The sequence below is a fragment of the Castor canadensis genome, chromosome 8, assembly GCF_047511655.1.
Source record: "Castor canadensis chromosome 8, mCasCan1.hap1v2, whole genome shotgun sequence".
In the NCBI taxonomy this organism is placed as follows: Eukaryota; Metazoa; Chordata; class Mammalia; order Rodentia; family Castoridae; genus Castor; species Castor canadensis.
In genome coordinates, this window is record NC_133393.1 from 143,482,670 (window position 1) to 143,494,526 (window position 11,857).

At 45.3% G+C, this 11,857-nt stretch overlaps 1 long non-coding RNA gene and 1 pseudogene across 4 annotated transcripts in view; one reads left to right on the forward strand and one right to left on the reverse strand.

Annotated features, from left to right (window-relative positions):
- The window catches only part of LOC141425829 (uncharacterized), a 43,858-nt gene extending 32,030 nt beyond the window's left edge, over window positions 1-11,828 (reverse strand). Inside the window, exons 1-4 of one of the 4 annotated variants that reach the window (XR_012450981.1) lie at window positions 11,709-11,828; window positions 9,881-9,959; window positions 7,988-8,096; window positions 4,023-4,228 (exon numbers count right to left, since the gene is read on the reverse strand). This is a non-coding gene — a long non-coding RNA (uncharacterized lncRNA). Of the gene's footprint in view, window positions 1-4,022; window positions 4,229-7,987; window positions 9,147-9,880; window positions 9,960-11,708 lie in introns of those variants that run through there. The other 3 variants (XR_012450980.1, XR_012450978.1, XR_012450979.1) reach the window with 3 other exon arrangements.
- LOC141410666 (small nucleolar RNA U13) lies at window positions 10,973-11,060 on the forward strand (annotated as a pseudogene).
- Window positions 11,829-11,857: the final 29 nt, after the last annotated feature.

An 11,857-nucleotide genomic window follows, 5' to 3' on the forward strand; every position in this document is an offset into this window, starting at 1 on the left:
ATGGAGGCACAATTTCTAAAATAAGGGAGGTGATGGTTCTCCTCTGAGAGTTATGCATTTAGTTCAGAACCTGTATGAGTCAAGGTTTCTAGCAACAAGCAATTCTTCCTAATTTGGGAAGAAAGGCGATTTATCCAAAGGTATTGCAGGATTCAGACAGTTGTTGAAAGAGCTGCAAAAGCTATTAAAGGCAAAGCCTTCAGGAATAACTTATAAGCTATGACACAGAAGCGGCCTGATGAGGTCATTACAGTCACTGCTGCCACTGCTACAGAGGCAGAGATGAAGATCAGCAGTCCTGCAGTTACCAGGAGCTTGGCGTTAGCCATGGGCACTAAAGCCATCCCTGCACTGGGGACTCAACCTGCCCCAAGAGGCTCAAAGCTCCATGCAGATGGCTGAATGCATTGCTCATGAGGACCTGAGTTCAAGCCCCAGCACCACCAAGAAGAAGCAGAGGAAAAGGAAGAGAAAGGGAGGTAGGAGAGAGAGAAAGGGAAGAAGAAAAAGAGAAAGAAGAGGAGGAGGAAGTGGAACAGGAGGAGGAGGAGGAGGAAGAGGAGGAGAAGGGAAACTGAGGGCATGGCTTAAGTGGTAGAGTGCCTGCCTAGCATGTGCAAGGCCCTGAGTTCAAACCCCAGTACTACCAAAATTTTTTTTAAAAAAGAAAGAAATCATATTAACCAAAATAAACAATATTTGCTGGTGGAGTGTCTCAAGTGGTAGAGCATCTGCCTAATAAGCATGAGGCCCTGAGTTCAAACTCCAATACCACAAAGAAAAAAATCAAAAAAAAAAAAAAGAGAGAAGGAAGAGGAGAGGGAGGAGGGGAAGAAAGAAGAAGGAAGAGGAGAAGGAGAAAAGGAGAAGGAGATGGGGAAGGGATGAAGAAGAAGAAGAAGAAGAAGAAGAAGAAGAAGAAGAAGAAGAAGAAGAAGAAGAAGAAGAAATGGGTGACCATCTGTAGCCTCTTCCAATGGCAGAGGAAGTCCACAGAGAAGAGGAATCAGCTTCATTCATCAAGGAACCAACCAGAGCTGCTCCAATGATGGACTCTACAAGCAGTCAGAGATCACATCAGTATAAATAAGAACAGTCAGAACAAAGTCTTCCACAGACGCAGTGAGGGTAGTGAGTTCCCCATCAGAGGAAGAGTTCAAGAAAATGCCAGCCAATCCTTTGTTAAAGGTTGACGCAATAAAGGGGATTTGAATTTAAAGTCCTTGCAACTCAGGGACGCTATCATTATTCATCCTCCCTTTGGATGTGAGTCATCTATTTGGCCTTAGAAAACGGGTATCCATCTCAAGAGATCTTGTGTAGGATGTGGAATGACTTCCCAGCCTTCATTTATTTTTTGCCGGTACTGCATTTTATTAAAGCCTACCACCCTATTTATCCTCATCAAGTTAGCAAGGCAGCAGACCAATTCATTATTCTTATTTATCTAATGCAAAAGGAAGAGAAATGGGCCACTAAACCCCACCAGCTGGGAAGAGAAAAAGTAGCTAGAAGCAATTTGGTCACTGGAAAATAAGACTTGTTTTTATAAAGGCGGAAATGGATTTCAGTAAATCAGTCAAGTTAGGAGAGGTCAATTTTTGAGAAAAAAATGAAATCCAGGTATGTGAACTTGCACAAGTCAACTATATCTGCTATGTCTTCCTTCCCTCCTTTCTTCCTTCCTTCCGTCCATCCTTCCTTCCTTCTTCCCTCCTTCTCTCCCTCCTTCCTTCCTTTCTTTCTTTTGCTGCTTCCCATTCCATGCCAGAGAGTGGCAGATCAGTGAGGCCACCTTCCAGCCCACCCTCCAGACCCTTCCTCACCATTCTTTATTGTAGATGGCCAGGTAACCCCATGCTGTGCTCTGCCTTCCCACTGTAGCTTGGACTCTTAGGAAGGAACCCAAGACCCTCATTTCTGGTCTCCCTCACCCGCCTACTTGACTAAAACTTCCTGAAGTCTCACCTCTGACCTTGTTCACTGCTTAAAATCCAAATCCACCAGTCTTTTCTCTTTTTGTCTTGAAGGTGAGCCTTTGGGATTGGGAAAATCCCATTCTTCTCTAAATGAAGCTTTTCAAATTGTGTTCCTTTTTTACCTGCTTACCACAATCCTATTCAAATTGTCCTTTGTCTGTCATCCCAAATACAGGGTAGTTACCTAAAGGCAGGGGGCAGATCTATTTCATTTTCTCTGACAAGTCTGTTATGCACTTCTTCACCTGCACCCCACAGACAAAAACAATGAGTTGTGCCTCAGTTTGGCACAAGTGCCTGGGGAGTGAGTTCTCTAATCAGCCTCCATCTTCCCAGGCATAGATGAGAAATGTCACTGCACTGGCACAGCAGGGACAGAGGCACTGTCGCACTGCTGGTGGTAGGGAGCACTCTGACTGAATGCAGGACACCATGGGCACAGAAGACCTGGAAGCAGGGCAGAGGGCATAGTTCAAGAGGACAACACAAGAAGGGAGCTGGGCAGAGCTCAGGCCCTGGAGCTGGCAGCCTCCAGTTTTATCATTGACTAGCTAAACCCACCTCCTGGCAGCCTCCAGTCCCTACAGCCCAGTGGTGGCTCTGCAAGCCCTGCAGCCTAGGGCAGCCCAGGGCAGCCCAGCACTCCGCTCTTGCTACACTCTGGAGTATAAGGAGGTATCTACTAGCTTCCTGTCTGATTTGTGACTCCCTTGACAGCCTCAAGCTCCAAGACCCTGGGGCCCCCAGTGACTCCTGATTTGAGCTCCTACTTTAACTATGTGACTATTGGCTGGTTGTCACACTTCATCCTGCAGGCCACTGGAGCAAAGCCTGAGTACCAGGCCTCTGTGTGCCGTGTCACTGGAATACACACGCTACTTTCAATGCATGGAAGCTACTGGGTTTTCCTCTCCTTTACAGTTTGCTTTCCTCATAGTAGATTCTACATGGTAAGAATTTTTGTTTCCATTTCATAGACAGGGAAACTGAGGTACAGCCAGCAAGGCTAAAAGGGAAAAGGAAGAGCTGGGAAGCAGATGTAAGTTGCTCTGACTTCTAAGACCTTCCTCTGCATTTACAATGCCTCCTTTACAGAATGACAGGAGAAAATAAGATACTTTTCTCCTTCCACTGCTCTCAAATATATATGACCATTCAGAGGAGGAGGATGAAGGTCCTAACCCAAGACAGATGTGTATCTGTGATGAGCTATTTTGACAAAGGTGACTTCCTCTGGGTGTAGCTCTTCTTCTTGGGAGGGTTACTTGGGGGAGAAAGAAGTATTGGGTGGAGTAAGGATTCAGTCAGACCATTATTTAATGGGGTTGCTGATCACTGGAAACACAGAGGAAGAAGATGGGGTCCCTTGAGGTGCTCCCTGACCTATAGACACTGCCTGGGACCCAAGTTGCTGCCAAGCCAATGCTTGGTGTGAAATGGGCTGGCCAGAGGAAAGCAGCCAGCCACTGAAGGCCCACCACCACTGGAACAACCTTGTACCTCTGCAGATGGGTCTCATGCCTGATGGTCACAATCATTCCCACTGGAAGAGATGAGGGGAGGGGTGGGCCAAGCAGGAGGTTTTCTGAGATGGACTGGCCCCATCTTTCCCAATTCAGACTTGGGCTTTTACCCCAAAAAACTGGGTCCTCAGTGTCAAATGTGGTAAATGAAGAAGGATCTGGAGAAAGTTCCCTAAAAGCTGGTTTCAGCCCACTGGCCCAGTATGTATACCACTTTCTTACCGGAGACACACACTCAAAAGGCCTTCCCAAGTCTCTGGGACCACAAAGCTGGGTTTTATTCCTTTTCACAGGCCCAGGGAAGAATGTGAATTTGGGAGATTTGGCTTTTACTCGCTTATTCAGCTGAGAAAGACATCAAAGTCTGAACTGCTTCTATAGCTTTTCAAAAGAGAAAAGCCAGTGAACGAAGGCTACCTTTATTCCCTTCCTGCTAAGGATAAAAAACCCACATGCCTGGTGGGTTCCTGCAGAGCAGCGACCCAGGCTTCTTATTTTTACTTCACAGAGAGGACAACAGTTCTATTTGCTTGCCATTGCTGAGACAGCCATAAAAATAAAATTTATTTTTAATTCTCAGTCAACTGAGAATAAGAACTCCTCAAGCTTAAGTAGGTGTGTTGGTTTTCTCATGGTTGTTAGTTTTAAATGGGCCCATTTGATCTGGAACATAGTTCGGTTCCCATTTCCAACTGCACACACAGCATCGTCATGACGCCTGTGTTCCTGGGGAGAAGAGCACACAAGGGCAGGTTGAGAAAGCCCAGAACACATGAGTTGTTTTACTGAAACCAGGAAATAGGTAAATAGTTCCACTGTCAAGCGGCAGGAGGTCAGGACACTGGACAGCCTATGATTGATGTTTTGGACCCAAGCCCCCAGAAGGGGTCTTCAGAGGGCCAACCTTGAGTTAGAGGGTCTGACCTTGGAGTAGAGTTGTGGCTCTATTCTGTGGTCTCACGGTGGGTTAGGAAAGTAATGGCTCATTTAGGTAGGATCACTGGGTCAAACCCTCTAATTGTCCAGTGGGGAGGTGACAGTCCAGCTACAGCTTCTTCTACTCTGAATGAGAGAAACAGCAGACTCTGGACTTGAACGCTGACTCCAGGGCCTGGAGTACCAGCCCCAGGCATCACTTCCTGCTTGCTATTCTGTACAACTTGGGGGGAGGCAGGCAACTTCTCTGCTCCCCTGTACAAGCATTTGTAGCTTTTTCCAAAATAAGTGTTCAACTCCCTTGCTTCTCAAGGTGGGGTCCCCACAGCACAACCTTGGCATCATTGAGAGCTTGTTGGGGGTGCAGAATCTCAGCCTCCAGCCTGGATCTGCCACCCTGTAGCCAGAGGCCCAGGGGCTGCTGAGTGCACGTGCTGAGGTCTACTCTGTTCTTCCAGGTCACTGTGACTTGCTGTCTCTCTCAAAGGATACATCATACAATCGGGACTTGGAGAAGGGTCAGAATTGGACATGGAGACCCTTAAGTCATTTTCCATATTCATCAGGATAAGTCACTTGAAGAACCCTGTGTTCTCTGAGACGTTTTCTGATAGTATGTGTACGTCCTTCTATGGCCAGTGGCTTCTTCCCTGACTAAGGGTGAAAGATGGTTTTGAATGTCTTCTTAAATGATCTTATCCTTTGGATGACTTTGTCCCTGCTGTGTCCCCAGGGGGATGTTGTAATGGAGCTTTGTCACACTGTATGTGCAGTTACCCTTTCCAGCCACCTGTTTCTGCTGACAACTTTGTAAATTAGCTTCCTCACTGAGCGTCAGACAACAACCATTCCATTCCGGGGAATAAAGCTCGGGTCACGTGGGTTCCACAGGAAATAAAGGGCTTTTTATGAAACCACATTATGTGGCAGGTTTGCCAAAACCAGCTGCATGCAAAGTGGGACAGACGGGCAACTAAAGGGCAGGAGTGGAAAAGGAGTGTTAAGAGAAGGAAGTTCCCGAAAGGCTTGTGCTACAGATTGAATGTGCAGTTCCCTCAAAATTCATACATATGTGGAAATCCTAGCCCCCGTGTGATGTGTTAGGAGGAGGGGCTTTGGTAGGTGATTATACATGAGAGTACAGCCTCATGAATGCGGTTAATATCCTTATACTAGAGAACCCAGAAGAGCTGGGTGTTGTGGTACACACCTGTAGTCCCAGGCACAACCATGGAGAGTTCCAAGCCAGCCTAGGCTACACAGTGAAATGAGAAGGGGAAGGGGGCAGGAGGAGGGACAGGGAGAGTCTGTGAGCTAGGCTGTGGACACTCAATGGTCACTGAGTCAGCTAGCACTGAGAAGACAATGTCTGTTGTTTAAGCCACCAGTTTATGGTATTTTTGTTATAGCAGCCCCCACAAACTAACACAGATTGAAAGAAGACTTCTGGTAAAATTAGGAAGGAAAGTCACAATCTGAAATGTCCTCTGAGGGCTAAGGGCATGGCTGAAGTGTCAGAGTACCTGCATAGCAAGCACAAGACCCTGAGTCCAAACCTCAGTACCCAGTACCAAAATAAATAAAGTGAAATGACAACAATAGAAAGAGAACTGTCCTTTGAGGGCATAAAATTACATTCTGTGATTTTTCTGTAATTACATTCTGTAATTTTTACAGAATGTCCCCAACTGCTAGCATTTTCTTCAGGTTTTGTTCCCATATATCTATTAGCAACCTTCTCAGTGGGACAAAACAGTAATTATTTTCATTCAGAATAGGTCATGGTCCTGTGTGCAGTGCAGCATGGAGAAGTACTGATCAATTATCTAGATAATTCCAGATCATGGCCTTTTTCCAAAGCTATCTGCCTGAGAGACGACTCGTGGCTCCCCTTTATCCTATGACAGGGGTTCTCTTACGAGGAACAGCTCCACCTCGATGGTATTTGGCCATATCCAGAGACATTTTATGTCTCTGCAACACAACTGACAGAGGTGTTACCAGTGGGTAGAGGCCAGGGATGCTGCTGAGCATCTTACCCTGCACGGGACAGTGCCCATGATTGCCCTCCAGAAGCCAGCAGTGCCCAGGTAGCACTGCTGTTCTGGGAGGAGGGCATAGGCCTCCATTCACTGCACAGCACAGTGTTGAGGGAAGGGCCCAGAACTTCCTCCCCAGGCAGGAAGTCAACGTGAACATCTCTGGCTGTTAGCTGGGTTGCTCTACATTCCAGAGCCAAGTCCAGCCACCATTGGGCATTCCATGAAGGCAGAGCCTGCTTATTTACATTTTAGTCTCCAAAGGGATTTCTGCAATTTAGCTTCTTCCATTCCGCATCCCTTACAGCTTCTGGGAGATCATAAAAAACCTAGGTCATGTCCATATGGGAAGCTCCTGGTATAAAAACAAGATTATGAAAGTCTCTTTTTATTTTGCACTTATTTATTTTTGTGGCATTGGGGATCAAACCCAGAGTCTCATGCATGCCAGGCAAGTGCTCTACCACTGAGCTACATCCCCCAGCTCCTCTACTTATTTTAAATATTTGCCTATAAGAAATTAATACTTCTACCTCTCAGATATACTTGTACCCTTCACAATATAACTGCAATGGTCATAAAATGCACACATTAGTTCATAACACCTCCAGGCCGGGTTGCCCCATAACGGAGACAACCTTTAAGATACACAGAGAAGTTTGCTTTCTTCAGTGTGTCTCTGTAACGATGAATAGAACCTTACTTAGAAATATTATGTCATAAAGAGCAGCAAAAGTTCACAGGCAGAAAATACTACTTAACACATATAAACACGCGTTTCTATACATATAACTATGCATTTATGGTTAAAGACTAGAAATGCTGGGTAGCCCTCTAAGTAGTGTGTATGCGTGCATGCTTTTGCACGCGGGTGTGCGTCATCCTATTTTCCATTTGTTGTCATTCCGTTTTGCAGACAGGAAAACCAAAATGGAGAGAGACTGAATGACTTGCCAATGCCATACGGCTCACAAGTAAACCTGTAAGTAGAATCAGGCTTCACAATGAGGAACCCAGGATCCAGAGGCCACGCCCTCAGCAATTTGATAGACAGCCTCTGAAGAGTGGTGCAGTGCAATGCCGACTGCACTGGTGTTGGAATCAGGCGGATGTGAGTTCAAGTCCTGGTTCTGACCCTTATTAGCTCTGAGGCCTTGGGCTCCTTACATAATCTAAAATCGGTGTCCTCAGTTGTAACACGAGCATGGTAGTCCCCACATGCGACATGGGCTCACACTGAGATCTGAAAACTAGCCTAGGGACACATGGTAAGGACACAATCATCACAGCTCTGATGAGCTCAGCCCCTGCCTCCCCAGATGACAAAACTGAGACTCAGGGACAGCAGGTGGGTTGCTCAAGCCCACACAGCTAGTTACGGACCACAGAACATCTGTTCCAGTGTCCTGCGTACATCAGCAGCAATTCATCCTGTCCAGTCCACTCTGCCCCCTAACAATGCCTTTCTCTAGTTGCCCATTTCAGGGCTCCAGATAAGGCTTTGGCTCACCTGCAAGGCCAGGCTGCCGTCCTCGGTGAACCATGCCAAAGTAGGAAAAGCAGGGGCCTGGACATGTAGCTCAGAGGTATGTGTGAGGCACTGGGTTCAGTCCACAGCACTGTGAAAACAAAAAAGAAAAAATGAACGCTAAAGTGGGTAAAGAAGAAACAAGCCGATAGAGCTGCAGAACAAAACAAGAGAAAAAAATTCAAGGTCCAGGCCTAATCCTGGAGTGTCCACTAGGTGGAGCCACAGTCCTGCATTCCAGGGCTCCCACTGTTCTTCCAGTCAAATGATCAGCTCCATCAGTGAGAGATTGACAAGTTTCACTCTCACTCATTCATCCATCCACCCATTTGATAAATATTTACTAAGCATTAATATAAGTGCCAGGCATGGGTATAAGCCATATACACCATTTTAGGAGCCTGTAATTATAATCTGACAACTTCTCTGCTTCAGTAATCTCATAGCTACACAACTGTATCGTTCTAGTCGTTCATCCTTAACAAAGATCCACAGATGTCAACCTTCCCTTTCTTCCTCAAATATTCATTTGGCCTGGACTCTCCCCCAGCCCCTGGGAAGGCTGAGGTACAGAAGACATAGCATAAAGAAGACAAACGTGTGACTGGTGTCCATTCAGACTCCCCTGCACAGGAATGCGACTGATGTTTGCCAAAGTTGGGCTGGAAAAGCCCAGACACCATGTTCAGAATCCTTTGAAATAAAGTCCTTCCTCCTTTGACTTCGGGAAGGAGGAATCAAAACATTTGCCCAACCCATCCATACTTCCCGTACTTCTCTAAACAATGCAGTCCACATCCCTGTCCCCCCACAAATCTCTGTGAAAGCCACGGAGGTGGAGTTTGAGATGGGAGAGATGTAATTGAGTTCATTATATCTGTGGCTTTTGAGGAAAACCTTCATTTTTCCCTGGGCACACATTTCTGTCTTCCCTTCCAAAAGAGGCTGTTCCGATGTAGGAGAAATCAAACAGGAATGACTCCAGAAAACCAGGCTCTGTCTCCCATCTTGACACTTTGTGGTGTGTGACTTTTAGTATCTTCCTTTGGGGGAAGGGGGCAGGGCTGAGGTTTGAATTCAGGAGTCTCTTCCTTGCTCTGGGCCTTGCTCTGTCTGTTGTAGATATAGTCACAGATTCTTTACACACCCTCCCATCAGAAGATGGCACCTTTCCCCACTTCCCTTGATCCAAAAACTCTAGCCCAAGCCACAAAACTATACAGAAAGAAGTAGAGATAAAGGCAAGGGCTCTTCTGCAGGGCTTCTGTCAGTGATGGTGCTGCAAGCATGAAGCTGCTGATGGCTTGAAATTAAGCTGATATACTGGGAGACAGAGGAGAGAAGGGAGAGGTCAAACCCTGGTGAGAAGGGTTTAAGCTCCTAGATCCAGATAAACCCAAAGTCATTGGCATCCTTAGACTCTTGAGTTATTCTAGCATATAAATTCCATATATTACCTACAGAAATTAGAGTTGGATTATCTGTCACTTGCATCCAAGAAAATCAATGAATTAGCTGATAAGCAACTCTACCAGAAAACTTGTGTGGCACAAAGAAAAAGACCCAATATGAAGAGTTACATAGTATCTTGTCATAACTAACTGTAGGACAATACGCAAATGTCCTAACTTCTTTGAACTTCAGCTTAGAATTCTAATATCATTCATTTATTCAATAAATAATATGCCAATAAATAAATATTGACATTTGTTGTGCCAGGCGCTCTGTTAGGTATTGGCAATGCTGTGAAACAAGACCCTCATGGTTCTTAACCTCATGAAAATGGAAATTAAGTTCAGGAAAAATGTTTCGTTTTTGTATACTTGATTTTGTCACTGTAAAATCTGTTAATGGGCAGGGTATGGTAGTACATACCTGTAATCCCAGCACTTGGGAGGCTAAGGCCAAAGGATCACAAATATAGACCAGTCTGGGCTATATAGAAATATCCTGTCTGAAAAAAAAAAGAAAAGAAAGGAGAGGAGAGAAGAAGCGAGGAAAGGAGAGAAAAAGAAAGATCTGTTTATAGAATAAGTTTCCAGCGCTTGCTAACTAATAGTTATTTATTAGTCCTCCAACTCTTATCCACTAATTTTGTAGAGTTAGCTAAAGGAGGAGCAACATACAAGAGACTAGTCTAATGGGGAAGGATGCCGAAGACTTCCCTTTTTACCCAGCACTCAAGGCCAACTATTAACGTTTATGAGCCTGTTCACACAAGGGGCCAAGCCTGAGGGTGTAACAGAGCCTGGCATGGGCCTGGCTCAATCCTCTGGGACCTTTAACTCTAAGAATAGCCAATGTGCCATTTTTTTGTCCTCTAGCAGAGATTTTTCTGAGTTAAAAATCTCATCAGTTCCCAAGAATCAGGCTTAGAAACTGAACTGCTTAAGCTCAATCTCTGTCAAGTCTTGTAAAGAACTAATAATGTCAGCTGCAGTTGGACATTCATTTTTAAAGGAAATTCACAGCTTGGGCTGAAGTGGTAGAATGTCAGAAGTCCAGTAAAGAGGTTTGGCAGACCCCCATTTACCACAGTCCCAGATCACCTTACACACACACACACACACACACACACACACACACACATTTAACTCAGGGCCTCCCACTTGGTAGATTAACCTCTACAACTTGAGTCACATACTAGTTCTTTTGCTTTTACTTTGTTTTTTCAAACAGATCTTTGCTAACCTTGCCTGGGCTGGCCTTGAACTTGAGATTCCCCTGCTCTGCCTCCCAACACCTTCCATTCTTTAATTTACTCATTCATTTAACAAGTATTTATCAAGTGCCCATTCTGAGGCAGCAAAGCAGACAGGGACCTGGCCATCACCGGGCAACTGGTAACTTATAAGAGAACTCCCAGAGGGAACTGACCCAGGTTCAAATACTCAAATGCAGCACACTCCTGTATACCTGATGAGCCCACCTGAGTAAGCCTCACCAGGTGTTAAGAAGTCAGCCTCGATCCTTTTTTGGTTCATAAACATGACGATTGGGTGTTCAAGCCATTGCATGACATGTGCCTCCCTCAAACCTTATTATCTGTGTGACTTGAAAAAAAAAAAAAGTCAGCCTCTACTAACAAATCAGTACATGTGTGCTATTGCTTTGTTATTGCTGCATTAAAACAATGACTTCAAAACAGTGATTTATATTTACTGCCACTAAATTATATACTTAAAAAGCGTTAAGATGTTAAACATTATGTACATTTTACCATAATAAAAAATCACGGAAGGAAGAAGGCTTCGAAGGAGTGGCTCAAGTAGTAGAGCACAGTCTAGCAAGTACAAGGCCCTGAGTTAAAACCCAGGTCCCATTCCACTACTCACCTCCCATACTCCCCCCCCCCAACACAACAATATGGAAGGAAGAAAGAAAAACAACTTCATGGTTTGAAACAACCATTTTAATAGAGACTTAAAATGGTGCCTCCAACCTGGCAAGCACATTGTGTGCTACAATCCTACGTCCACTTTGTATGTAATTATCGTTTAATGTTTTAAGGGCAGAAAATAACATTCAAGAAAGAAATGAATGGACGAGGGAAGTAGATCAGTGGTAGAACGCTTGCTTTGGATTCGATCCTCAACGCCGTCAAAAATAAAGAAAATAATGAAATCTAACGACGGAATCTCCTTGATAAGATAGGGCTCATTTCGGTGAAAACTTTAAAATCCCCCACAACACCACTCACTACCATTTGTCACCCAGAAGGCTATGGAACTGATGCATAAAGATGGCTGGGGCTTTGCCTCCACGAAGCCGGCAGACGCCACGACACGACTGACAGCCCCAAAAAGCGTTTTCACCGCACTGGACGCAGCCCCGCCCTCCCCACACAGCCCC